This window comes from Lepidochelys kempii, chromosome 16 (assembly GCF_965140285.1).
Source record: "Lepidochelys kempii isolate rLepKem1 chromosome 16, rLepKem1.hap1, whole genome shotgun sequence".
Classification (NCBI taxonomy): Eukaryota; Metazoa; Chordata; order Testudines; family Cheloniidae; genus Lepidochelys; species Lepidochelys kempii.
Genome location: NC_136395.1, coordinates 2,980,559 through 3,008,383, shown reverse-complemented (window position 1 = coordinate 3,008,383; position 27,825 = coordinate 2,980,559). Strand labels below are relative to the sequence as shown.

General features: G+C 43.6%; 1 long non-coding RNA gene across 1 annotated transcript; it reads left to right on the top strand.

Moving 5' to 3' along the window:
- Nucleotides 1–152: 152 nt before the first annotated feature.
- Nucleotides 153–23,488, top strand: LOC140899222 (uncharacterized). The gene is made up of 3 exons (XR_012155246.2): nucleotides 153–239; nucleotides 7,712–7,792; nucleotides 22,964–23,488. It is a non-coding gene; the product is annotated as an uncharacterized LOC140899222 (long non-coding RNA).
- Nucleotides 23,489–27,825: the final 4,337 nt, after the last annotated feature.

The window sequence follows — 27,825 nt, the reverse complement described above, 5'->3', positions numbered from 1 at the left end:
GCCCTGGGATCAGCCACACTGGCTGCTGCAGAAGTCATGGAATCCATGACTTCCGCAACCTCCATGGCAGACACGGAGCCCTAATTATTACCAACTTGGAACACAGATTTGTTCTCCTTGACTAGCTTTATAGCTACCTCTTCTCTGCCCCTTATTATTATGGTTTCTACAACAACAGACTTCAAGCATACTGCAAGCAGAACCTGGAAATGAATGTTACAGTGGAAAATGTGCTCCAGGTAATTGTCCCTGATCCATTTTAATTAGTCATTGGTAGTCTTAAATACAGTAAATATTCAAGAAATTCAAAGGGTCCAGCAACACCAGCCAGAAGGGTCTGTGATTTACTCACATTCTTAGACAAAAATAATTGGCTAAACTGCAGTTAAGATTATAGGGATACTGTAGTTTTTGGGTGGAAAAGCATTAGAATGCCATGGAATTGAAACAGAATTTGTAAACAAGAATGTGCAAAATTTGAAGTATGGGGATGAGTTAAAACATTTGATGTTTCTAGGCCAAGCTGTTATACAGATGTGACTGGGGAAAGTGTATTAAAATTTTTACAGAGTAAGTAATACTTGTGTTCTTCTTCAGAGGCTTCTGTGCATCCCTACTTGCAGGTCTGACATCCTCTGGCTTCAAGTTCATGGAACCTCTACTACAGCTGTATCCAGTGGGGCTGCATAAGCCCTCCTAGTGATGTCAGTGCTCAATATCTGAATCTATATAAAGCAGTGCAGACCCCAGTGTCTTCATTTCCTTCTCCTCTCCTGTGCAAAGCAGTAGGATCCTCGCTGTGTGTGACTTTGTCTAATTATTTAATAGACCATCTTTGCCATCTGAATTTTCTTTTATTCACTTTAATTATAAGGAAGAGAGAATAGTGTAGGAGATTGATCTGGTGTTGGTCCATGCAAAGATGGCTGGAGTAGAGCCCTAGAAAGGCTGTAAGAATATCTGACAGTCTATCTGAAATCAGACATGTATGTTTAATGTCTGGTGTGCTCAGGTGAAGCTCACACTCCATCACATTCATCCCCAGAGTATGCCATGATCAGCAATTGAGTCTAAAGGCCTATCTGTCTTTCAAACCAGTGACACTCAGACAGCACAGGCCCTGCTATCAGGCTGACGAGGCAATAAAATCTGGGCCCACAATGACCCTCCTTGGCACAAAAATGCACTACTATTAAATGAGTGAAGCCTTGGAACCTGGCTCCAGCCTCTTCACCGGCCTCAACTTGGGCCTCTAACAAGGGTTCCAGTGCCAGGTCTGTGCCTCAGGCAGCACTGACCTCCCCTGTGAAGCATTATCAGGCGTTTTCATCTGCATTGGCACTTGTGATGCGGATAAGTTTGACTCCCCAAATGGTATTAGTTTCGAGACCCGTTTATTGAGAGAACATCCTCAGCTGTTGAAGATCCTTCTATGGCACCTGCTGCACCATCCTAGGAATATACACCATCTGCACAGAAGAAACAAGGAAAGGAAAGCATAGGTCTGGTTCTGGGGAAGTGAAGAAGGAAAGAAGAAATTCCCCAGGGTTGATTTTGGAGAAGGTCTCAGCTCCTAAGTTGTCACTGGCCCTGTAACAGCTGCAGACTTCCCCAGTTCATGTTCCTGGTAGTCCAGCAACTTTTCCCAAGACTGGTCAACTAGTCCACATAAAAGATTTTTGCTTCACTGGTGCACGGTTTGGCTTTGGAACTTACTCCTGATTCATCTCTGGAATTCCTGTTCAGTGATGCCCAGGATCTCCCTTTTGCTTCACTCAGGCCCCCTTTGAGTGAACCATCACCATCAGCCTTCATACACCTCTTCAGTTCCACAGAGCACTCTGTCTTCCATGATATCAGGAGTTCACAGATGTTGCTATGGCATTCCTTCACAAAGCCTTAAGGACACTACTTGGTGGTGCTTGAACTGTGTGGTCTCTGCTGCATTAGAAAAGATAAAGGGTACTAAATCTGCTCCCTGGGCACAGAATTTCCTCGCTCAGTAGGAAATCATATTTGTTGGGATCCAAGTGTATTGCCAGTTACTAGGCAGTGACAAGATACTAACAGTACACCCTCTGGGATGCAATTGTTCTGTAGTTGATTCCTAAAGATCAGGCTAAGGCAGCAAAGGATCTTGCCACTGAAGCAGAAGTATGGCCTGTCATTCCCCCCATGCGGCCTATGACACCTCTGCTCCTTGCAACAGAGCCACGGCCGCAGAGATATTCAGGAATTAAATCATAGAATCATAGAATATCAGGGTTGGAAGGGACCCCAGAAGGTCATCTAGTCCAACACCCTGCTCGAAGCAGGACCAATTCCCAGTTAAACCATCCCAGCCAGGGCTTTGTCAAGCCTGACCTTAAAAACCTCTAAGGAAGGAGATTCTACCACCTCCCTAGGTAACGCATTCCAGTGTTTCACCACCCTCATAGTGAAAAAGTTTTTCCTAATATCCAATCTAAACCTCCCCCACTGCAACTTGAGACCATTACTCCTCGTTCTGTCATCTGCTACCATTGAGAACAGTCTAGAGCCATCCTCTTTGGAACCCCCTTTCAGGTAGTTGAAAGCAGCTATCAAATCCCCCCTCATTCCTCAGACCTTGCCCCAGAATCACAAGTGTGAATACAGAATTTGAAAGTTAAGGCCATTTTACTGAAAAAATCAACAAAACCTTAGAGATTTTTGGTAAGATGAGACCCTGAAACATAATCCAGAGACCGGTATGAGACCTAAGGCCTGAACTAAAGTAATGGTCAAGACTTTGCTAACATAAAGCAAGTTAAGCTGTGATCCAGAGGCAGGCTCTGCTCACAGGAGCTGGCAAGAAGAAGGCTAATGTTGCAAATATACATGTACCTAAAAGGTACGAAGCACTAGTAATATAAACATGTGCCAGGACAGTACCAGAACATTCCGGTACTAACACATTCCACATAGATAACAAGGAATATACTGACCCATCCTAAAGACAGGGGCAGGAGGGTAATATGATGGATAGAGTTGTTTTGTTTGAACCAACATGTACAAGGTGAGAGGCAGCACCCTAACACATAGTGGGGTTGCACCTCTATATGTCAGAGTAATGTGTAACTTATTTGTATCGTGAGCTGTAGCTCACGAAAGCTTATGCTCAAATAAATTGGTTAGTCTCTGAGGTGCCACAAGTACTCCTTTTCTTTTTGCGAATACAGACTAACACGGCTGTTACTCTGAACCCTGAAGGGTTAGAATCATAGAATCATAGAATATCAGGGTTGGAAGGGACCCCAGAAGGTCATCTAGTCCAACCCCCTGCTCAAAGCAGGACCAATTCCCAGTTAAATCATCCCAGCCAGGGCTTTGTCAAGCCTGACCTTAAAAACCTCTAAGGAAGGAGATTCTACCACCTCCCTAGGTAACGCATTCCAGTGTTTCACCACCCTCTTAGTGAAAAAGAGGTTGTCTTAGGGTTGTCTTTGTCTGGCCTAGGGGGCAATGGAGAGTCCCACCACTGACTAAGCAGGTCCATTGTCAGGGGGTACATATTTGTAGTATGTCCTGTAGAGTCTCTGGGAAACTATTACTGTGCTTCGTTTGACAATAAACCTGGCCAGGTGCCTTCGTACCTTATCAGAGTCTGTGGTCATTGGGGATTCTCTCGGGGTCTGCTGTGTCAGCTACCTGCTCAGAGCTGAAGCAGCACGAAGAGGGAACGCACACATGCAGCTGACTGTTATCAACATTGAACAGAGCAGAGCACCACACTGGTGATATCTGACGACATTGGTGTGGTGACACCACAGTTGGGAGCCGCATTCCAGTTTCTTGCACGCTCTTCTCTTCATTTACCACCTCCACGTCCTTTAGAGACTTCACAAAGCCAAGTATGAAATCACATCAGACTGCTGGATACTGAAGACTACGCATCAAGGTTACTCCATACAGTTCTTCACCATCCTGCTTCCAAGCCCCCCTTCTCAGTTCCTCTTCACAGATCCTTTGGAAGATAGATGGCCTGAAGACTGAAGAGACACATCAGAACCTTCAAAATGAGGATGATCACTATGGCAGTGGTTCTCAACCAGGGGTCCGGGGCCCACTGGGGGGCCAAGAGCTGGTTTCAGGGATTCAGTCAAGCAGGCCCAGCATTCGACTTGCTGGGGCCCTAGGCAGAAAGATGAAGCCCCACTGTATGGGGCTGAAGCCTGAGGCCCCAAGACCTACCATCCAGGGGCCCAAGCCCCACCGCTTGGAGCAGATGCCAAAGCCTGAGCAACTAAGCTTTGCGGGGCCCCTTATGGTGGGGGACCCTGGATAATTGCCCTGCTTGCTACCCCTAATGCTGGTCCTGGCTTTTATTTGCAGAAAAACAATTGTGGCACAGGTGGACCGTGGAGTTTTTTTTAGCATGTTGTGGGGGCCTCAGAAAGAAAAAGTTTGATAACCCCTGCTGGTTCGTCATTCCCCCTCCCTATTCCAAAGAGACTGAAGGCTTATCTACATGAACATTGAGTTCTCAGCAAGCTGGGGTGAAAATCTATCCTGCACTAGTGTGCCACTCACTAAGTATTCATGTGGACCCTGCTGCTGTGCACTGAAAGTTCCCTGGTACACTTTGATCTACCCCACTTTGAAACAGGAGTAGATTAAAGTGCATTAGGGAACTTTTAGGGTGTGTCAGCAGGAGCCTTACGGAAACTTACCCCACACTAGCATGCCGCACACTACGTTTTCACCCCAGCTTGCTGCAAATCATTGCTCATATAGACAAGCCCTGATGCATGATTCTTGATTTGAAGGACACCTACTTTCACAGACATAAAGCAATCACATAGGAAATGCATGAAGTTTTGCATAGGAGAAAAGTTTTTACAATACAGCGTTCTCCGTCAGCCTGTCAACAGCACTAAGAGTGTTTACTGAGCGCCTGGCTGTGGTGACAACCCAGCTAAGGAAAAGAGGAATATATGTTTTGCCATATCTATACAACTGACCTCTCAAAGCCAGATCATGGCAGGAGCTCTTCTGCTCTTTGGTCCTGACCTGTCATTTAATCAAGACTTTGGGGCTCAAAATCAAGTGGGGCATGTTGAACTGTGCCCTTGTAAGAGCCTCACTTTTATTGGCACAGTCTGAGACTAACCTGTGGACAAGATGTTGCTGCCAGAAGACAGATTTCACAGTACTGGTCAAACTCTGCAAACCTTGCAATATCAGCTTTGCCAAATTATCTGGTTCTTTCTGAGGCTCATGGGACTTAGGCAAGAGCTAGGCATCTGGACACCCCTGGTAACGCAGCAGTGTGCCTGCCCACAGGCAGTAAGATAGGCATCTAGGGAACTTTTAGTGCAAATAGCTGAGTGCCAAGTGAGTTCAGGCGCTTGCAGGGTTTGGCAGGGGGTTGTGCATCACAGTGGTGCTGAAAGTAGGACTTAGATGCCTAAAATAGGGACTTATGCACCTAATTCCTTTCATGCATTCAGGCCAAGGCAACTAGACCAACATGAGTGGTCTCTGGAAACATCGTTGTCTTGCCATCTCTTCTGCACGTAAACATCTGTGCTAAAATGCTTTGCTATAAAGGCAGAAAGGGTCACCTTTTCTGTTCAATAATGGTCAGGAAGAAGGAGTCTCTCAGGGTCACATTCCTCCTGGACTGGAGCAAGAACTTTGTACTTTCCTGGCAGTACCTCGTACCGTGAGAGAGGGTAAAAACTCTTGTCATTGCTCCAGAGTGTCTCAGAGCACTGGTATGCCAAGCTGTTGCATCCTCCTTTGAGCTACCATGTCACGTTCTGCTATCTCCTGATCTTCTATCTCAGGCTGGAAGAGAATTCTGCATCCAGATCTAGTATCTTTGCATCTGACTGCCGGGCTGATAGATTCTTAACCAACTCTGACCTGTCTAGTTCTGCAAGAGTGAGAAAGATTCTTCAGTCTAGAAAACGTGTGACACACATGTACTGTGTTCAAAGTGGAAGATATGCTCCACTTGGGCAATGGCTGAAGGATTGTTCTAGAGTGCTCCCCTCCATTCTAGACCACTACCAAAAGGAGACCAGTCTGTTTGATGCATCCCCAAAAGTCCATCAGGATGCAGATTCTGTATGCCAACTCCATCTGCAAGGGTCTAGTGTGGTTGGGTGGTTCATTTCCTCCACACTCTGCAATCACACATTCCATCTAAGGCTTTGCGAACACCTTTCTCTTGTGAGGTAGCCTCTTTCTGCATGGGACTTGCACTGGGTGCTAGCAAAGGTCATGGAACCACACCTCTGAACCACTGGCAAACTGCTTTTTGGACTATCTCTTACAAAAAAGCCTTACTCAATGCCATTATGTCAGCTTGGAGGGTCAGTCAGTTGCAGATTTAATGGTGACCTAGTTTTACACATAAGGCTGAGGGATTTCTATAGCCACACCCAAACTTAATTGCTAAAACAGTGATGGATTTTCATATTAACCAGTCTGTATCTCTTCTGGTTTTCTTCCTCAAAACTCACACCACTCCCAGAGGATGCATATTTTCACACATTGAATGTGAGAAGGGCACTCTGTTTCTGTCCAGAGAGAACTAAGCCCTTCTGAAATAGCACTAGGCTAATTTAGCATATGGGAAGAGGTACAAGGGACAGGTTGTTTCTTCTCGCAGGTTATCCAAGTGGATCATCTTGTCCATTTGTTTCTATTACTCTTGGACTAAGGTTCTCTTGCCATTATGCATTACAGCCATTTGTGTGGCATGTTCAAGCTGTTGCCCAGTAGGGCGTTCTGTAGAGCACTCATTTAGAGTTCAGATCACAACTTAGCAAGCACTGTTCCTTAATCTTGACCTCCTGTTTGGAGGCCGAGACTGGGAAAGTAGTGCTACAACTTCTCTTCAGCTGCAAACTCCTCAGCCTGCCTTGCATCTCTGTGGGTACTGCTCGCTAATCTCCTGCAAATGAGAATGCACAGAGGACCTGGAAGAAGAAACTTATAACAGTTGTTCTTTGAGAGTTATCTTTCTGCATTCACACTTCCTGTCCCCATTCCATACAGAGTTCTCATCATACTTTGGTATAGAAGAAGAAGCCGAGGTGGTTGGGTACTGGACTTCCTTCTGTAGGCTTAGAAGTTGAACATCAGTGTCAGTAAGGGGTGCTCATGCAGACCCAATGGACACTGGTTTGGTAGAAGTTCCATCAACAGATCATTGGGAGCGTCAAACCCACAAATGTGAATGCATAGAGGCAACTTTCAATGAACGACAGTTACCATAAATAAACTATTTTTTCCTAAAGATCATGGACCAGATCCTCTGCCCTGGTCCTGCTCATTTTTTGCTGCCCAGGTGGTGCAAAAGAGCCAAAATCTAGCCAACTAAGAATTTCCCTGGTAGAGAGAATCCTCAGTTGGCAAAAAGTTAGCAGTGCTCCCTCCTACGTTGACTGCTCCCCACCCACAGCCTAGGGTATTGCTTTCCCTTTGCCTGCACCAGTCTCATTCTGGCACCTGAGACAATCTGGCTCCATGCATAGCCTAAGTCGTCTCCAGTTTTCCATAAAAATTACCTTCTGACAAGAACCACACACAACAGCCAAAATCCAGTTCAGAATGGAAAGCTGGTAGCAACCTCAAGTTTAGGGAAATGACCTTCTCTGCATAAAATCAGCACTTGTCTGTGATTAGACTTTTATCAGAAGAAGAAAGAGAAGAGAGTTTTAACTTTGTTCTGCTCTAGATTTTAGAGGCAGCTGACAAGACACAGGCTCTGGACATGAAGAAGCACTGCCTACATATCATTGTTCACCAATTCACCAAGGTTGGTTGGATCTTCTCTGGGTTTCTGGGAATCTGTTGTCCTCTGTCACTACCATGGCTGAGAGCAGCTTAATCTGGGCCTTCATTTAATTCTTCTTGCTTCACAGGACAGCTTGCTATGCTTACAACTGGACATTGTTACTGACAGGCATACTGTGGACAATACCTGGTTTTCTTGTCTTTTTTTATCTAAAGGAACAGCTTTTTGGAGACATGAAAACCTACCAAAACAGAGCAGATATTCAGAACTCCCACCATTTCCTTGTCCTTTTCTTTCTGAAATATTAGCCCTTCTGTGCTACACCAGTGCTGGGTTTTGATATGTATGACAAGATATGTTTGACATGTATTGAATGTACAAGCTTCTTTCTCTGGCAATTATAAATGTGATACTCAGTTTTTTGGTGAAGAAAGTACTGTCTATGTGGTAGTGGTAATGGTAATATTACATAATTTCATAAAACATATCATCGTGTTCATAGATCATAGAATATCAGGTTTGGAAGGGACCTTAGGAGGTCATCTAGTCCAACCCCCTGCTCAAAGCAGGACCAATCCCCAGTTGTTCTGGCTGGATCTTCTACAGTCTCCATATTTGTGAAACTTAAATATGGATTATTGTATAAAATAGTGAGAAAATGTCAAAAGACTGAAATTCAAATTCCCGTTAGTTTGTGTCATATGATATGTGGTCCCTTATTGATGGGAATATTGTTATTCAATACATTGTGTGTCCAAACAAAGAACCCCAACTACCAAGAGGCAGAGCAGACGTTGGTCTGAAAGGTGAACGTTTTAGAAAGTTATGAGCAAATGAAAACAGGAGTTAGAATGGAAAACCGCACTAATTCTTCTCTACCTTTGATTCTAGTCTTGCACTGACTTCCCTTCTCCACTGAAGATCGTCTCTTTTTTTTTTTTAAGGCGAGACCAAATACTATTCAGCATGAGCTTCCACTTCTACTCCTCCCCCTCATTTGTTCCCATCCTGCTCCATCTCTCCGTACATCCCAGTCTTCAACTCAGCAATATGTCTCCTGCTTTCTTTCTCTAACCCTGCACCCAGCACCTTTGGCCTACTCTTTTCTCAAAGGTAGATCCTCCTCACTGACCTCATCCTTCCACCTCCCCCTCAACCACTCTGTCTCCAACATACCATCTCCTTTATTGTTAAAAAAAACACTCTTGATTCCCTCCTGCACGTCTTCTCCAACTGCTGTCCCATCTCACTCCTTCCTTTTGCCGCTGAAGCACGTGGTTTACTTCTTTTGTCTCATCATCTCCATCTTCATTCTTAATCCCCTACAATCTGGCATCTGTACCTCCACTGGATGTCCTCAACAACGTCAACGGTGACCTCTTCCTGGCCAAATCCCAAGACCACGCTGCCTTTCTCCTCCTTCTCAGTCTTACACCACCATTAACTCAGTTGATCCAGTCCCTCCTCCTAATGATTCTCCTTTCTTGGCTTTATAGGGCTTGTTTACATGATAACATTGCCCCAGTTTAACGGATGGTGTGAATTTCAATAGATTCAGTTAACCCGATATCGACACTATTCAGTATAAGAGTGGCTTTTTATGCTAATAAACTGAATAGGAAAAGGCTTAGTTCAACCAAAATGAGACACTTTTAAACTGGAACAAGAGTGTCCACATAAGGGTTTGCACTAATTTAACTTAAACCAATGCAATTTACCCATGTAGACAATGCCTTGGACTTGGTGCTCTTCTGGTTCTCATCTTACACCCCCAGCCACTCTTCAGTGGCTACTTTGTGGACTCTGTCTCCCTTTCAGTGTCTGTCAGAGCTACATTCTTGTCTCCCTCCTCTTCTCTTCTTGCTCCCTGTCTCTGTACAACTTCATCTGGTTACACAACTTTAGCTGTTGCCTCTCTGGTGAAGATTCACAAATTCATTTCTCCACTCCCGAGCTCTGCCCAGTCCATTATTTCTGATTGCCTCTCTGCCATCCCTTCCTGAATTTCCAGCTGTCAGAAAAATCAGCATGAGTAAAACTGAGCTCCTTCCCTTTCTCCTGAAGCTTTCCCTTCTCCCTCCCTTTGCTGTCAAGGTTGCTTTCTCTTTTCTCTTTCTGCTGCAGTATCTCATCCCTCGTATTACTTTGGATTCCTCTTCTCTGTCCCTCCACCCCACCCCAAATTGATGCTATCACTAAATCCTGCTAGATTGCCTCACAGCATCTCTAAAACGTGCTCATCCTTCTCTGTTCCCACTTTGAAGTCCACAGGGTTCCATTCTTCTATTGTCATCTGTCACCTTAACTTCTGCAACAGCATCCTGTCTGGCCTGCCTGACACCCACGTCCATCCAAAATGCCTTCCTTGCCTGCTATTCTGATAGCATCAAGCCCCTCCTCATCCTTTGGCTGGCTTTCCTCTCCATTTCTACAGCAAAGCCAAGCTCCTTGTCTTCTCGTTCAGGCCTTGCACAGCGTGATTCCCACATGTGCCCACAGATCTTTCTGCTCCTCCTCCTTACTGTGCTCAAACTGTCTGATTCACTAAGTCCTTAGTATCCTTTCTCCATTCCCGCCTTCCTGGCTTTCCCCAGGTGGCTTCCTACACACAGAGGCCCCTCCCTGACCTGCTCTGCAGGACCTCCACCTTCTCCTCCTTCAAAGTCCTTCCGTTAAAACAGACTACTTCCAACAAGCCTGAAAACCCTAGTCCTCCCTGCAGAGGAGTAGTCATAGAATCCTAAAAAGAAAAGGAGGACTTGTGGCACCTTAGAGACTAAGAAATTTATTTGAGCATAAACTTTCCGATGAAGTGAGCTGTAGCTCATGAAAGCTTATGCTCAAATGAATTTGTTAGTCTCTAAGGTGCTACAAGTACTCCTTTTCTTTTTGTGAATACAGACTAACACGGCTGCTACTCTGAAACCTGTCATAGAATCATAGAGTATCAGGGTTGGAAGGGACCTCAGGAGGTCATCTAATCCAACCCCCTGCTCAAAGCAGGACCAACACCAACTAAAATATCCCAGCCAGGGCTTTGTCAAGCCTGACCTTAAAAACTTCGAAGGAAGGAGATTCCACCACCTCCCTAGGTAACGCATTCCAGTGTTTCACCACCCTCCTAGTGAAAAAGTTTTTCCTGATATCCAACCTAACTCTCCCCCACTGCAACTTGAGACCATGAGTTCCCTGAGGGAGTCAAAGTCTGCTTTTCTGAAGTCCAGGGTCACATTTCCTGAAAAAGAACTCATGGAGCTAACAAGCATGCTATTCTTCAGTACACATTCTTGCTGCTTGTTACCTCATCCCTCGATTCCCTTTACAGACTTCATAATAACATCCTGAGAGTTGGCGCTACGGGCGGAGTAAGGGAGCATAATGCCCCAACCCATGCAAGTCATGCATTACCTACCTAGATCTTGAGTCTGGGCACTGGGTAAAGAGCAAGGGCAGCAGAGATGGCTGGACACAATGGGAGGAGTATGCTGCATCTGCTAATGGGTGATGCACTGCCTGGAGGGGAGTGTGCAGCAATACAAGAGTTGTGAAAGGCTTGTGAGTTACCTTAATGTAAGAGTCATTGGCCAGGGAGTGTAGCCTAGTGGGAGGGCACTCACTGGGGAGGTGACCCATGCTCTAGTGGTTCTTTAATTGTTTATCCAGAGTGGAATAGCTTTATTAGGAGAGACTGAGGAAGGCACACATAAAAATGTCCCTTAGCCCAGTATTTAGAGCCTGCACCTGAGAGTTGGGAGATCCTTGTTCAAATCCTTTCTCCCCTTCTGCCTGAAGGGGGAACTGACCCTAGGTTTCGCACATCCCAGATGTAGAATCAAATGAAATAAAAATCTTAAATGAATCCACATGTTCCATAGAATCTCTGTGGATAGTAATTCCATGCTTTAAGAAGAATATAACAGTAAGGCTCTATTATCAACCACCTGATCAGGACAGTGACAATGATGATGAAATGCTAAGGGAGATTAGAGAGGCTATCAAAATAAAGAACTCAATAATAGTGAGGGATTTCAATTATCCCCATATTGACTGGGTACATGTCACCTCAGGACGAAATCATAGAATCATAGAATATCAGGGTTGGAAGGGACCCCTGAAGGTCATCTAGTCCAACCCCCTGCTCGAAGCAGGACCAATTCCCAGTTAAATCATCCCAGCCAGGGCTTTGTCAAGCCTGACCTTAAAAACCTCTAAGGAAGGAGATTCTACCACCGCCCTAGGTAACGCATTCCAGTGTTTCACCACCCTCTTAGTGAAAAAGTTTTTCCTAATATCCAATCTAAACCTCCCCCACTGCAACTTGAGACCATTACTCCTCGTTCTGTCATCTGCTACCATTGAGAACAGTCTAGAGCCATCCTCTTTGGAACCCCCTTTCAGGTAGTTGAAAGCAGCTATCAAATCCCCCCTCATTCTTCTCTCCTGCAGGCTAAACAATCCCAGCTCCCTCAGCCTCTCCTCATAAGTCATGTGTTCCAGTCCCCTAATCATTTTTGTTGCCCTTCGCTGGACTCTCTCCAATTTATCCACATCCTTCTTGTAGTGTGGGGCCCAAAACTGGACACAGTACTCCAGATGAGGCCTCACCAATGTCGAATAGAGGGGAACGATCACGTCCCTCGATCTGCTCGCTATGCCCCTACTTATACATCCCAAAATGCCATTGGCCTTCTTGGCAACAAGGGCACACTGCTGACTCATATCCAGCTTCTCATCCACTGTCACCCCTAGGTCCTTTTCCGCAGAACTGCTGCCTAGCCATTCGGTCCCTAGTCTGTAGCGGTGCATTGGATTCTTCCATCCTAAGTGCAGGACCCTGCACTTATCCTTATTGAACCTCATCAGATTTCTTTTGGCCCAATCCTCCAATTTGTCTAGGTCCTTCTGTATCCTATCCCTCCCCTCCAGCGTATCTACCACTCCTCCCAGTTTAGTATCATCCGCAAATTTGCTGAGGGTGCAATCCACACCATCCTCCAGATCATTTATGAAGATATTGAACAAAACCGGCCCCAGGACCGACCCTTGGGGCACTCCACTTGATATGCAGAGACAACATTTCTCGATACTTTAAATGACTGCTTCTTGGAGCAGCTGGTACAGGAACCCACAAGGGGAGAGGCAGTTCTTGATTTAGTCGTGAGTAGAGTGCAGGATCTGGTCCAAGAGGTAGCTATAACAGGCCCACTTGGAAATAGTGACCATAATATAACAACATTTAACATCCCTGTGGTGGGAAGAACACCTCAGCTGCCCAACGCTGTGGCATTTAATTTCAGAAAGGGGAACTATGCAAAAATGAGGAGGTTAGTTAAACAGAAATTAAAAGGTACAGTGACTAGAGTGAAATCCCTGCAAGCTGCATGGACACTTTTCAAAGACACCATCATAGGGGCTCAACTTAAATGTATACCCCAAATTAAAAAACACAGTAAAAGAACTAAAAAAGAGCCACCATGGCTTAACAACCATGTAAAAGAATCAGCGAGAGATAAAAAGGCATTTTTTAAAAAGGGGAAGTCAAATCCTAGTGAGGTAAATAGAAAGGAGCATAAACACTACCAAATTAAGTGTAAAAATGTAATAAGAAAAGCCAAAAAGGAGTTTTTGAAAAACAGTTAGCCAAAAACTCAAAAGGTGGTAATAAAATGTTTTTTAAGTACATCAGAAGCAGGAAGCCTGCTAACAACCAGTGGGGCCCCTGGACGATCGAGTTAAAAAAGGAGCACTTAAAGACGATAAAGTAATTGCAGCGAAACTAAATGAATTCTTTGCTTCAGTCTTCACGGCTGAGGATGTTAGAGAGATTCCCAAACCTGAGCTGTCCTTTGTAGGTGACAAATCTGAGGAATTCTCACAGATTAAAGTGTCATTAGAGGAGGTTTTGGAATCAATTGATAAACTTAACAGTAACAAGTCACTGGGACCAGATGGCATTCACTCAAGTGTTATGAAAGAACTCAAAAGTGAAATTGCGGAAGTATTAACTATGGTTTGTAACCTGTCCTTTAAATCAGCTTCTGTACCCAGTGACTGGAAGAAAGCTAATGTAACGCCAATATTTAAAAAAGGGCTCTAGAGGTGATCCCCGCAATTACAGACCAGTAAGTCTAACGTTAGTACCGGGCAAATTAGTTGAAACAATAGTAAAGAATAAAATAGTCAGGCACATAGAAGAATATAAATTGTTGTGCAAAAGTCAACGTGGTTTCTGTAAAGGGAGATCTTATTAATCTATTAGTGTTCTTTGAAGGGGTCAACAAACATGTGGACAAGGGGGATCCAGTGGACATAGTATACTTAGATTTCCAGAAACCCTTTGACAAGGTCCCTCACCAACGGCCCTTCCGTAAATTAAGTTGTCATGGGATAAGAGGGAAGATCCTTCCATGGATTGAGAACTGGTTAAAAGACAGGGAACAAAGGGTAGGAATAAATAGTAAATTTTCAGAATGGAGAGGGGTAACTAGTGGTGTTCCCCAAGGGTCAATCCTAGGACCAATCCTATTCAACTTATTCATAAATGATCTGGAGAAGGGGGTAAAGAGTGAGATTGCAAAGTTTGCAGATGGTACTAAACTGCTCAAGATAGTTAAGACCAAAGCAAACTGTGAAGAACTTCAAAAAGATCTCACAAAACTAAGTGATTGGGCAACAAAATGGCAAATGAAATTTAATGTGGATAAATGTAAAGTAATGCACATTGGGAGTGGAGCCCTGAAAGCCAGGCAGATGGAAGATCTCTTCTGCACTGGCAACTCCTGCAGCATAGTTGAGTCCAAGTGTATCCACTCCCGTCCTTCCTTTGGTTCAAACCAGTGAAGGGGGATGCTGACACATGGGCAAAGCAGTGTCTCCATATCAACTACCCAAGCTATTGCAGCCACATCACACGGAGAGGACACTCCATCCTTGCTGGCAACCTGGACACAACACAGAAGGTGACAGTTATGGGTAAAAAGCTCTTACTTGATTGGCATAGAGGGTTCCAAGAGTCACCTTCGACGATGGGAAGAATCACTGCATTCCATTGGTCAGCCACCACCCACCACAAAGCCAGGCAGCCCCCAGAAAGTTAGGTGCTGGCCCGCCATGGTCTGTCCACGTCCTGAGGTGCGTGGTGCTAGACAAAAAGTTGAAAGGCAGATGGAAATCTGGCACCTGGCAAAAATAAGAAACCAAGAACTTTCTGCCTTGGGAGCTGGAATGTCAGGACCATGTGTCCAGGATTGACAGGCGATGATGACCTACAATACACAAGCAGTATACGGAAGTCAGCTTTGCTAGACCATGAGCTGTACAAACTCAATGTTGACATTACAGCACTTCAGGAAACAAGACTTGCAGATGCTGGTTCTGTCCAAGAGGCCAGTTACACCTTCTTTTGGCAAGGTAAAAGCAGTGAAGAAAATACTCTTCATGGTGTCAGTTTCGCTGTGAAAAACAAGTGGGTAAAGCTCTAGAGACACCCATTGGGAAATCAGAGCGTATCATCTCACTTAAACTTCAGACGACCATCGGCTCTGTGAACATCTTTAGTGCCTATGCACCAGCACTCAAATCTATCCCCGAGGAGAAGGATACATTTTACAACTCTTTGCATCAAGTCATCAAAAGAATACCATCAACTGAGCAACTTTTCCTCCTTGGTGACTTTAATGCAAGAGTCGGTGCAGACAACTACTCATGGCCAGATTGCCTGGGACATTTTGGCATTGGCAAGATGAATGAGAATGGCCAACAAGTTCTTGAATTCTGCGCCCAAAACCAAATGTGTATTTCCAATTCATATTTTACAGGAAAAGATCACCACAAAGCATCATGGCGACATCCATGATCAGGCCACTGGCACCGATTAGACCTTGTTATCGTCAGGAGGAAAGACCTACCCTTAGTGGAGAACACTCACACGTTCCACAGTGCTGATTGTGACATTGACCACTCCTTGATTATTGGCAAAGTGAAGATTACAGCCAAGAAACTACGTAGAGCAAAACCTAGGAGCAAGCCCAAAATCAATGCTATTAACACCAAAAAACAGAGGAAATGCCAGGAGTTTGTGAATGCTTTTGAACTTAGCATACATGGAAAATCATTAACAGAGAGTGCAGAGCAATTTGGGCAAGATTTAAGAACAACAATCCATGAAACAACTTGAGCTACATTCGGGGGGAAGAGAACATCAAAAAAGGACTGGTTTGAAGAAAATGAAGTGGAACTATTATCTCTCATCAACATTAAGAACACAGCCTATCTGGAACTGAACAAGAAGCCAACAGAGAGCGCCAAAGTGAGACTTCAATATGCAAAAACTGAGGTGCAGTGAGCAAGCAGACACTGTGCAAATCATTACTGGATCAAGATCCGTGAAGAGATACAGACAACCTCAGACACAGGAAACCTCAAAGTCATGTATGATGGCCTGAAGAAAGTTCTAGGTCCCACTGTCAACAAGGTTGCCCCTCTCAAATTGCACAGCGGCGAAATCATTACAGATAAAAGCAAGCACTTGTGTCGTTGGCTTGTACACTATTCAGAGCTATATGCACAAGAAAGAAACATCACCAGCGAATCACTGGACCAAATACCAACTCTACAGGTCATGCCAGAGCTAGATGTGGAGCCCACTGTAGAAGAACTAAGCAAGGCCATGGATTTGCTATCAAGTGGCAAGGCTCCTGGAAAAGATGGCATCCCAGCGGAAATCCTCAAGTCTGGGAAAGACAGCCTATTACCCTATCTTCATCAGCTGCTACTTAAATGCTGAAAAAAGGGTGAGGTACCACAAGAGATGCGCGACACAAAAATCATCACTTTGTATAAAAATAAAGGTGAAAAGTGTGGTGCAACAGAGGTATCTCGCTACTAAGTGTAGCAGGAAAAGCTTTCACAAAAGTCATCTTAGTGTGCCTACAACAGCTGGCGAATTGTGTCTACCCTGAATCACAGTGTGGATTCAGGGATGGAAGATCAACTGTAGACATGATATTTTCTCTGCAGAGAGCAAAACCGACCATTGTACATCACCTTTGTGGACCTAACCAAAGCATTCAACACAGGCAGCAGAGTAGGTCTATTTGCAATCCTAGAAAAGATAGGATGCACACCTGTTAAGTCTTATATGTTCATTCCACAACAACATGAGAGCAGCTGTCCAGTTTGAAGGGTCCACTTTGGACAGTTTTGAGATGAAAAGCAGAGTGAAGCAAGGATGCGTTCTTGCCCCTACACTCTTTGGAATCTTCTTCTCGGTACTCTTGAATGGCGTGTTTAAGGACATGAAAGATGGAGTGTATCTCCACACAAGATCAGATGCCAAACTCTTCCACCTGTCCCGACTTGTCGAAGGCCAAAGTCAAAAAGGTGCTAATCAAGGAATTTTTATTCACTGATGATGATGCCCTCATTGCCCACAGTGAAGATCTACTACGAGGATTCATGGACCTCCTTTCAAGTGCCTCTCAGGCATTTGCTCTCACTATCAGCATCAAGAAAACAGTTGTATTAGGACAGGGGGTTCCACAGGATCCTTCAATTACCTTAAATGCAAATCAGCTAGAAGTAGTCCAAAAGTTCAGCTATTTAGGTTCTACAGTGACCACCAACCTCTCACTGGATGAAGAACTAAATGTTCACATTGGAAAGGCAGCCACCACCTTTAGCAGACTAACTAAAAGAGCATGAAACAACTCAAAGCTTACCATCAAGACCAAAATGCTAGTGTACTAAGCCTGCATCCTCAGCACGCTCATGTATGGTGGGGAAACATGGACAACTTATGCTCATCAGGAGAAAAGGTTAAACAGTTTCCACCTCCACTGTTTACGCCGCATACTCAACACCAAATAGCAAGATAAAGTCTCCAATGCAGAGGTTCTTCAAAGGGCAAAGTTACCAAGTATAACAGCCCTGCTCAAGCAAAGACAATTGTGCTGGTTGGGCCATCTGAGTAGGTTGGAAAATGGACGCATACCCAAGGACATGCTATACGGGGAGCTGTTGGAGGGAACAAGAACAAGAGGATGTCCCAAGCTTCGCTATAAAGACACGTGCAAGCAAGATCCTGGCCAGTGAGAAGTCTTGGCAAGTGATGGTAACACGTGGCTCCATCGTCTCCATCAGGGTATCAAAGTCCATGACAGAAGCTGGCTCCTACAGCTTGAAGAGAAAAGAGCCTTTAGGAAGCAAGCAGTTCCCAACCAAGATACAGACATTTGCAATAACTGCCAAAGATTATGCAAATCTCAGATTGGACTATTCAGTCACATGAGACATTGCAAACCATGTACATCATAGGCTGCAATTCCCACTGTCTCTCGCAGACCAAAAAATGCCAACATGTCTAATCTGGCATATTTATATGGCTCCTGTCATGTTAGTATCTGAGCTCCTAACAGTCTTTACTGTATTTATCCTCACAACATTCCCAAGGTAAGGAAGCACTGTAAACTCCAGTTCATAGATGGGAAACTAGGGCACAGAGAGCTAGATCCACAAAGGGAATTAAACATGTAACTCCCACTACAGATGGCAACGTCCAACTTTTAGGTACCAGTGAGATCATCAACCCCGACTCAGCTACTTCCTAACACTGAAGGCACTTAAGTTTCTGCCAGAAGGCATGCACAAAACCACTGAAATCACCAAGCTGCTCAGAGCCCTCTCTCACACTTAAACCCTGATGGATTCACAAATGAGGCGTTCTCCAATCTGGTAGGCAGGCTCTGAGCATGTCTAAGCTGCACAAAGGACATTTGTAACTCTGGGGGCATGTACCCAATGCCCAGAATTGGGAGTTGTCAGGGTTCCTTCCCAACTCTGAACTCTAGGGTACAGATGTGGGGACCCACATGAAAGACCCCCTAAGCTTATTTCTACCAACTTAAGTTAAAAACTTTCCCAAGGCACAATTTCCGCCTTGTCCTTGAACAGTATGCTGCCACCACCAAGTGATTTAGACAAAGAGCAGGGAAAGGACCACTTGGAGTCCTATTCCCCCAAGCCCTACACCCCCTTCCCTGGGGAAGGCTTGATGATAATATCCTCACCAACTGGTACAGGTGAACACAGACCCAAACCCTTGGATCTTAAAAACAATGAAAAATCAATCAGGTTCTTAGAAGAAGAATTTTATTTAAAGAAAAGGTAAAAGAATCACCTCTGTAAAATCAGGATGGTAAATACTTTACAAGGTAATCAGATTCAAAACATAAAGAATCCCTCTAGGCAAAACCTTAAGCTACAAAAAGACACAAAAACAGGAATACACATTTTCTCCAGCACAGCGAATTTCACAAGCCAAAACAGAGAAAACCTAGCGCATTTTCTAGCTAGATTACTTACTAACTTTTACAGGAGTTGGAGGGCTTGCATCCTTGATCTGTTCCCAGCAAAGGTATCACACAGACAGACAAAAGCCTTTCCTCCCCCCAAATTTGAAAGTATCTTGTCCCCTCATTGGTCATTTTGGGTCAGGTGCCAGCCAGGTTACCTGAGGTTCTTAATCCTTTACAGGTAAAAGGACTTTGCCTCTGGCCAGGAGGGATTTTATAGCACTGTATACAGAAAGGTGATTACCCTTCCCTTTATATTTATGACAGGAGCACTCAGTTGGGATAGAGAAGACTTGTTTTCAAATCGTTGCGCTGCCTGATTTTGATCAGGGACTTGAATCCAGGCCCCACACGTGCAAGGAGCGTGTCGTAATCATTCAGGTATTGCCTGCTCTTGGATGGAGCTTGCTTAGTGTCTCCTGTTAAAGCTGTTCCACTTTGTATTAAATAATTAACTATTCGTTGGAGCAGAAAGAGCAGGGAAGAGCTTGACTGTAGCTCAGTGGCTAAGGCACTGACCTGGGACAAGTCCCTGTTCCAATTTATATTTCATTATTTATATTTATTCCAATGGGAGAGGCTGTAGCACAATTATCCCAGAATAACCTCACCTGGCATGTGGGAAAATCAAGATCACAAACCTGCTCTGAATCAAGCATAAGGGCAGTTTGAAAACTGGTCTCCTGCATCAGGGCTGAGTGCCACAGCCAGTGGGCAGCTATGGTTAGTTTCTCTTGCTCCTTTTTCCTGAGAAGGGGTTTGCCTAGCTAAGACACCTGGCTGCAAGAGAGGGTTCACAGCTGAGAATCCCAAATGCAGCTAGGCACCCCCCCTCGAGCCCAGAGCTAGGCATTTAACTGCCTCGGCTTTTTCTGCTGACTAGCTTAGCAAGGCTCCTTGCTCAGCTGTATCTCTCCCCAGGCATTGTATAGTGAGCCTGGGCGCCTGACTCAAGACTAAGAATTCTACTGGGAGGCAGTGTGCCTAAAAGTCCCTTTGTCAATCTGTCCCCAAGAGACTAAGGACCAGATATATAAAGGTATTTAGGTGCCCAAGGTGCAGATAGACACTGAATGGGATTTTCAGATGTGCCTGAGCGTGTTACACGTCTAGCTCCCATTGAAGTGAATGGCACCAAATCGATTTAGGTGCTTTTGAAAATGCCATTGGCAGAAACTTAGGCAGCTAGGGAATTTTATTAGCAAAAACGTAGGTAGCTATGGACTTTGGCCAGCAGCTGAGTAGAGGGTTAAGAAACTCAACGGCACTCGCATATTTTATTTAAGCCCCTAGAATGGCAGTGAGGCACCAAAGTCCCTTTGTGGCGCTCTAGCTCTAGATGTCTACATGCATCTTTAGGTACGTAAATGTCTTTGGAAATCTGGCCCTGAGGGACTTACCCACAGTCACATATTGATCTGTAGCCAAACAGGGAGCTGAACGTGAGTCTGGCACCATAACACTTGGGCTGTCCCTTCTGTCCACTAAGCGCACCTCGCTTGCTCACCTACCTAGGTACTGTCAGGCCCAAAATAAGGGGGAGGTTGTTTGTTTCTATCATCTTTGCATTCTTTCCATTCAAAAAACTGAACTACATCAGGTAAAAACAAAAGACAAAAATGACACAATTGACCACTGCATACAAGTAATATTTAAAATGTACAATCTCTGAAAAGAATACAGAAATACTGAAGAATCTGGAAAGATGTAATCTATGCTAGAATTAACCTAATGGATTCAGCATTCCATATTCTGCATTTCCATTTGGAAATGGGATTATACAGATGGGCTCTGGCAGTCATAGAGTGTCCGGCTGCATTTACTGCTGTGCAAATTGTCTTATTTTAATACAGTGTCATGGTCTTGACTAGAGCCCTGCGCAGATACAAAATTTGCATCTGCATCTGATGCACAATCTGCGAACATAGTCCGCGAATATAAAGTGGATATAAAGCAGATATCCACAGATTTGCAGGGCTCTAGTTTTGACTTCCTTGTGGTAGACCTGATCAGTAACAACTTGAAACTAATGTTGAGTGCAATGTTGCACTGTGGCCAGAAAAATGAACAAAATGCAACATTTCAGAAAATGTTTGAGGCTCTGACATTTTGTTAAATTTCTGTTGTTGCTAATTTTTTTCTTTTAACTCTGGTTTTGTAATTTAAAAACTGTGATTCTAGGGACAGGCTCATCAAATTATCATTGAAAGACTGAGTGTTAGGGTAGGAGAATACCTGCAGCTTTCAAGAAATCCAAATGCTGTAATGTTTATGTTGTGTTTTGGAGATTTTGGTATGTAACTTTTTGCCCAGCACTATATGAACGTGCGGCCATTACAGTCTCCTTCAGCTCTGTTGACTCGTTAAAGGTTGCTGTTCCCTATTCAGAATATCAGAGGAGAATATTAACCGGAGAGCTGACTATATTGTTGTAATACTTTGGGCAAGGTTATACATTAGTCTCCCAGTGTGTGTTAGGTTTATACAAATGCCTAATAAAAATCTTTTTTGTTTATACTCTGCAATAATTCTGTGTCTTTGCCCTTGGTCTTAATCCTATCTCAATGCAATATGCTCTTCAGTGCAGGTGCCTAATTCCCACTAATGTTAATGGAATCTACCCCTCCATCCCCTGCACATTGTCTATTCCCCCTTATTTTAGACAGATAACTCTGTGTACTGATTTCTTTCCAGAAGTGGCCTGATTCATCTGCTTCATTTCACTCTTATACTAGAGGCACAAAATGCCTTTGTTTCTTCACTACAGACACTGGACCAACAAAGATAGGAGGAAATATTATTAAGTAATTTAAAAAAGATATCCAAATATTCTCCATTGATTGGGCTAAAATATGAGGTAAAATACGGATGTTTCTCAAGGTCAGAAAATGGCTCTTCAGAGAAAACTTGGGTTTGTGTGAATTCTCCGTTCAGTCTGATGGTGTCAGAAAATAAACATTATTATAGAGCAGTTGATTAGCTAAGACCTTCAGTGCACGTGTTGATTATTAGTTCTCATGGCATTCTTTAACTGCTTGAAAGATCCAGGCAAAAATATTATGTGCACTAAATAGAGCAGTACTTTGAGCTGCTTCTCAGGGCACACCATAACAAAGTAGATAGATTTCAGAGTAGCAGCCGTGTTAGTCCATTTCCGCAAAAAGAAAAGGAGTACTTGTGGCACCTTATAGACTAACAAATTTATTTGAGCATAAGCTTTCATGAGCTACAGCTCAATTCATCTCACTGCATGCATCCAATGAAGTGAATTGTAGCTCAGGAATATTTATTATGCTCAAATAAATTTGTTAGTCTCTAAGGTGCCACAAGTACTCCTTTAGAGTAGATAGATTATTTGCACAAATCCTGAGCTACCAGTTCCAGTGGATCTTAATGTCAGCAGAAATACAAACGGCATGAATTTCAAAGCTAGTTAAGGGCCTAAGATATGTTTTAGCCTACACTAGTTTGCATCTTGTATATTAATTATGGAATCATTATTATGAATAATTATTGTCATTCTCGTGTCAGATTTCCTGACATACCTTCAACTCCACCCCACAGCAAAGGCAGTCTAAAACCAGAAGACAAGGAAGGAGAATTATTATTTTACATAGAAACCACAGTTGTAGTGATTTTCATGGAACTTTGCATCTTGGTTCTGTGTGCTTGTCATTTTACTAGTAACATGACAATATCCACACAATGGAATATCACTGGATTTCACTAACCTGTATATGTCTACTATGGGTCTGTTGGGATTAAACAGTGATATTTAAAATATGGTTTTAATTTTTTTCTTTTTTGTGTGTTTTTCTGTTTGTTTTTGTTTTCCCTGAAGGTCTCCAAGTTGCCAAACCTGCGATCCCTCAGTCAGTCGCTCCTTCTTGACATCATAGAATCATTAGCCAATCACATATCAGACAAGCAATGTGCAGAGCTGGGTTCAGACATATAAAACACTTCCAAATCTCTTTCATTTGTTCCTCAAAGTGCTGCACTTTACAGCTGAATCCCTCTATACTGAGCTGCTCAGAATGTCAACACAATAAAGCAGAAGACCTGTGAAGAGCATAAAAATCTGAACTATTGCTCTCCTATAGAGCTGCATGGCTTACATCTGTGTATTTGGGGCAGAAGCTGGTCTCAGCCGTACCAATGTAAAATTGAAATCACTGCGGGCAATGAGTTTATTCCAGATTTACCGTGGTGTCACTGAGTTCAGAATCTGGCCTATTGCTTTTGTTTTGTAAAATATAAAAGGATCATTATTATTATGAAACACAACATTTAGTGAAACATATTCAAAGGGCTTTATCATTGTAACACAATCCAGTGGCTGGAAGTTGAAATCAGCAATAATTAAATTGGGAATAAAATGCACAATGATAACAGTTAATTGATAATTGGCCCAGAATACAAAGGCTTTCTATAGATTTTCTGTCACTTGGAGTCTCTAAATCTACATTGGGTGTCTTTCTAAAATATAAGCTGTTTTTCAACTACCTTATTGGGCTGGATACGGGAAGCACTGCGTGAAATTCTCGGGACAGTGTTTTGAAAGAGGCCAGACTAAGATAGTCATAATGGCCCCTTCTGACTTTTAAAATCTATTAACCCTCTCCAGTCAAGCCTTTCTGAAATAATGTATTAGTAAATAGCTAAGATCTTCTGCCTGCATGGCAGGAATCACTTTGTTTTAGCTTGAGGGAAATGAAGCAAAAGGAAGCACTGGAAAAGGGGTGTCCAACCTGTGGCCATTGAAGGTATGCTTCCAGCTACATCCTGTGACTTTTTTTTTTGGTAACTGAAGTATTTTCATCAGCTGTAGTCACTACAGAAAGGTGTATGGATCCTCTAAAAGATCTGCCGTAGTTCAAACAGGAATTAATTCAGGGAAATCCTATGACTTGTGTTCTACACATGAGCACAATGGGCCCTTCTAGCTTTATAATCTATGAAAAGCACCTCCCACTGCGGCTCATGCAACCCCAAAGATTTATTGTGAGCAGCCGATGTCCCACTCCTACTGCAGCTGCCCTCTCTGGCCACCTGCTGCATCAAAGGGGAAGAGAGAGTAGCTCTGGCTTCATTGCATACACTGCTACTGGTCTGGGGGAGCCTAGGTGAACAGGGCAGACACTCAGAAGGCTTTGCTTAGGTGAACACCCATAAAGGACAGCTTATTTACCCCAGACAGCACCCAGGGCAGGCCAGGAGGGAAAGCTGAGAACCAACAACAGGAGTTCCATGATCTAACTTGCATCAACTGTCAAGGGTCCCCAAGAAACCATACAATAGCTGCAGCACTGTGTACACCAGCCACTACCCCATGCTTACACTCAACCTGCCCCTCTGCACCCTGACATTACTCCTGTGCCAGAGGAACTGTGGGGAGGGAGGCATAGGAGCTGAATATGCTGGCTCTGTGCCTGCTGGGGATTACGAGTAGCAAAGCAGATAATGTAGCAACTAAAACTAGTCTCCCTTCCCCGGTATGTAGCAAATGGCCAGCTGGGGGAGCGGCTAAGCAGCTGCACTCAGCAGGGGCTTGTGGATCATTTCTACTCCAATGGCTACTGTCTGAGCGGTTCAATGAGAGCAGAAGAGGCCAGAGAATCTACTCACGAGCATTGATTTGGAGCCCCTCGGCTTTTGGGGATAATGTATTTGACTCTCATGCTGGAGAGTGTGGACAGACCTGCAGTAGAAATACAGTGGCCAGGCAGCTTATGTTTATACACTAGCCACCTCCGCATGGGGGGATGGACTAGGTGACCTCTTGAGGTCCTTTCCAGCCTAACAGTTCTATGATTCTTGGATCTCTTCTAGTTAAGGGCAGTAAAGGTCTGTTTCCAGCAGACCAGAGCTACACGCCTGTGTTGTACCGTTAGCTTCACCATTTCCTGTGTGTGTCTGAAAAGGTGGTTGCTTTTGTGATGTCCAGTTGCTGTTCACCAGCTCCTTGGTGCTGGGTAGCAGGGTTTTAGATGCTGTTGTCCCTTCAATTAATTCAAGGGACGTGCTTTATGGAATGATAGATTGTCCTCCCAGTTAAGGACTTGTGCTAACTGCATGTGCAGGTGGCTCTGACTGGAGAAGGCAGAGTGACCTGACATCAGGCCATGCGTGTTGAACTGAACTCTAGTAGATGCACCTCATCTCCAGATATGTACACCCATTCCTCTGGTATATGCTCTCTGTATTTCATTTGGAAATTAAACTGACCAGTAAGTAGCACACCAGTAAATAGCACTTATGCACCACTACCACTAACCCTATCGACTCCACTTTCTGAGAATCTCAGGGCAATTTAAAGCTGAAACCTGTGGTTCACACCTATGACTGTCAGCATTGCACAGAGTCTATATTCTGAGAACTCAGAGGCACATGCAACCCCATGGTTTTTTACAACAAACCTTATGCATCTGATGAAGTGAGCTGTAGCTCACGAAAGCTCATGCTCAGATAAATTGGTTAGTCTCTAAGGTGCCACAAGTCCTCCTTTTCTTCTTATGACCTAGTTATCTCAAGTGCAAAGTAAAACTTACTTTATAGCGAAATGGAACCATATAGCCTGCAGCATCAGTCAGCAGAGCTGTTCTGGTTGGGAGTCTCACACTGACTACAGCTGCCTTTACATGGAAACAGTCAAATGTCTCTCACATGGAGGAGATTTTGATCTACAGTGTGCACAAGACTGCCCACATTCTGACAGCACAGCAACAAAGGTGACATTTTCAGGTTGGGTTTCAGCCAGTCTCACTGAGATTTTAGACCTGCTAGGTGAGTTAGGGCTGGGAGCTCTTATTTGAACCTCCTGATGGGTAAAATGAAGCACCATTATTAATAAAGATTGGCAACACCCTATTTGAGTGCTAGGAACATAAGAATTGCCATACCAGATCAGACCAGCTGTGCATCTCATCTAGTAGTATGTTGTCTCTGACTCAGAGGAAGATGCAAGAATTCTGTAGTGGATACTGTGGGATAAGCAGCCCTTATGAGTAGTTTCTCCCTAACTCCCACCAGTCAGAAATTTGTGAAGGGTTACCTCCTTTTATTCTCCTCTCACTGTGGTGGTTCTAATTATCCATATAAATCCTCAACCCTTTTAAAAATCCTGTTGAGCTCTTGGTCTCAATGATATCTTGGCAGTGATTTCCACAGATTGATTATGTGTTGTGTTCAAGGGTATTTCCTTTGATCAGTTTTCAGTTCCATAAATGTCGTCTTGTTCTTGTATTTGAAAAAGGATAAAGAGGAATATAAATCTCTATAACATTAATCATTCTGTGTACCTTTGTAATGTACCCTCTGAGTCGTGTCTTTAAAGTAACTTGTCTTGATCTTTTCAACATCTTTCCATCCCTCTAAGAATTTTTATCTTCTGTCGCAGAATCCCCTGGGTTTTCTGTAGGTTGTATCCTTTTTAAGATAGGATGACCAGTACTGAAGGCAACATTCCAGATGGGGACATACCAATGATCTATAGAATGGCATTATAATATTTTCAGTACTGTTTTCTGTCGTTACTGATCCATACAAACATCTTGTTTCCTTTTTTGATCACTGCTGCCATTGAGCCATGACTGCCATTGCGTTGTTTATGGTGATACCTGGGACATTTTTGGTTACATTGATTTAAATCCCAGGAGTAGGGCATATGTGAGTAGTCTAAATAATTCCTTCCAATGTTCATTACTTTGCGTTTGTGAGCACAGAATTACCATTGGGCTGCCCATTTGTCTAGTGCTGGTTAAGTCCAGGTCCAAATAATCTTTCCTAACCACTTAATGCCCTAGCCTTTTTAAGGGAAGGTTATTCAGAAAACTGTGATGTAGCTGTCTTAGTATTACTGGAAGTCCTCAGACTTCCTTTGTCCCTTTCTTTTTTTTTAACTTTATTGTTTTTATGTGAAATATATGTATATAGCAAAAGAAAACATATATAAATCTATACACGAAGCAGAAATAACAAGTTTCTGTTAGAGTAATTTTTTCCATTAATGCAGTAGTGGAGAGCTCACTCAGTCAGTCTGTGTATGAGGGAAGAATTGCAGAGTTCCATTTTCTCAAAATACTCTTTTGGCCACTAGAATAGTTTGCAATCCATTTCTTAATGTTAAGTGTAATTCCAACTCATCCAGACCCCTAAAATACTCACGCTTGGAGAAGAGAAAATAGTGACACAAAGATTTTGAGAAGTATCAGGGGGTAGCCATGTTAGTCTGTATCCCCAAAAACAACAAGGAGTCCGGTGGCACCTAAAAGACTGACAGATTTATATGGGCATAAGCTTTTGTGGGTAAAAAACCGCTTCTTCAGATGCATGGCCATGCATCTGAAGAAGTGTTTTTTACCCATGAAAGCTTATGCCCAAATAAATCTGTCAGTCTTTAAGGTGCCACCAGACTCCTTGTTAAGATTTTGAGAGGCACTGGTTATAGTGTTCCAGAACACATGCATTTTTTGACAGATATAAAAGATGTGAAAAAGGTGGCATGTGGCTGTTTGGCAATGGACATTGAGTGCTGGAGATTCAATCTAGTCTTAAACAAACGCTCTGGAGTCCAGTAGTACCTGTTTAATATCTTCTTCTGGAAGAATCACAAGGATAAAGAACTTGAAGTGTCTTTAACATTAAGCCAAACATCCTCCCAGGTTTCTGTTGAGACAGTAAAACTAAGTTCTTTTTTCCATT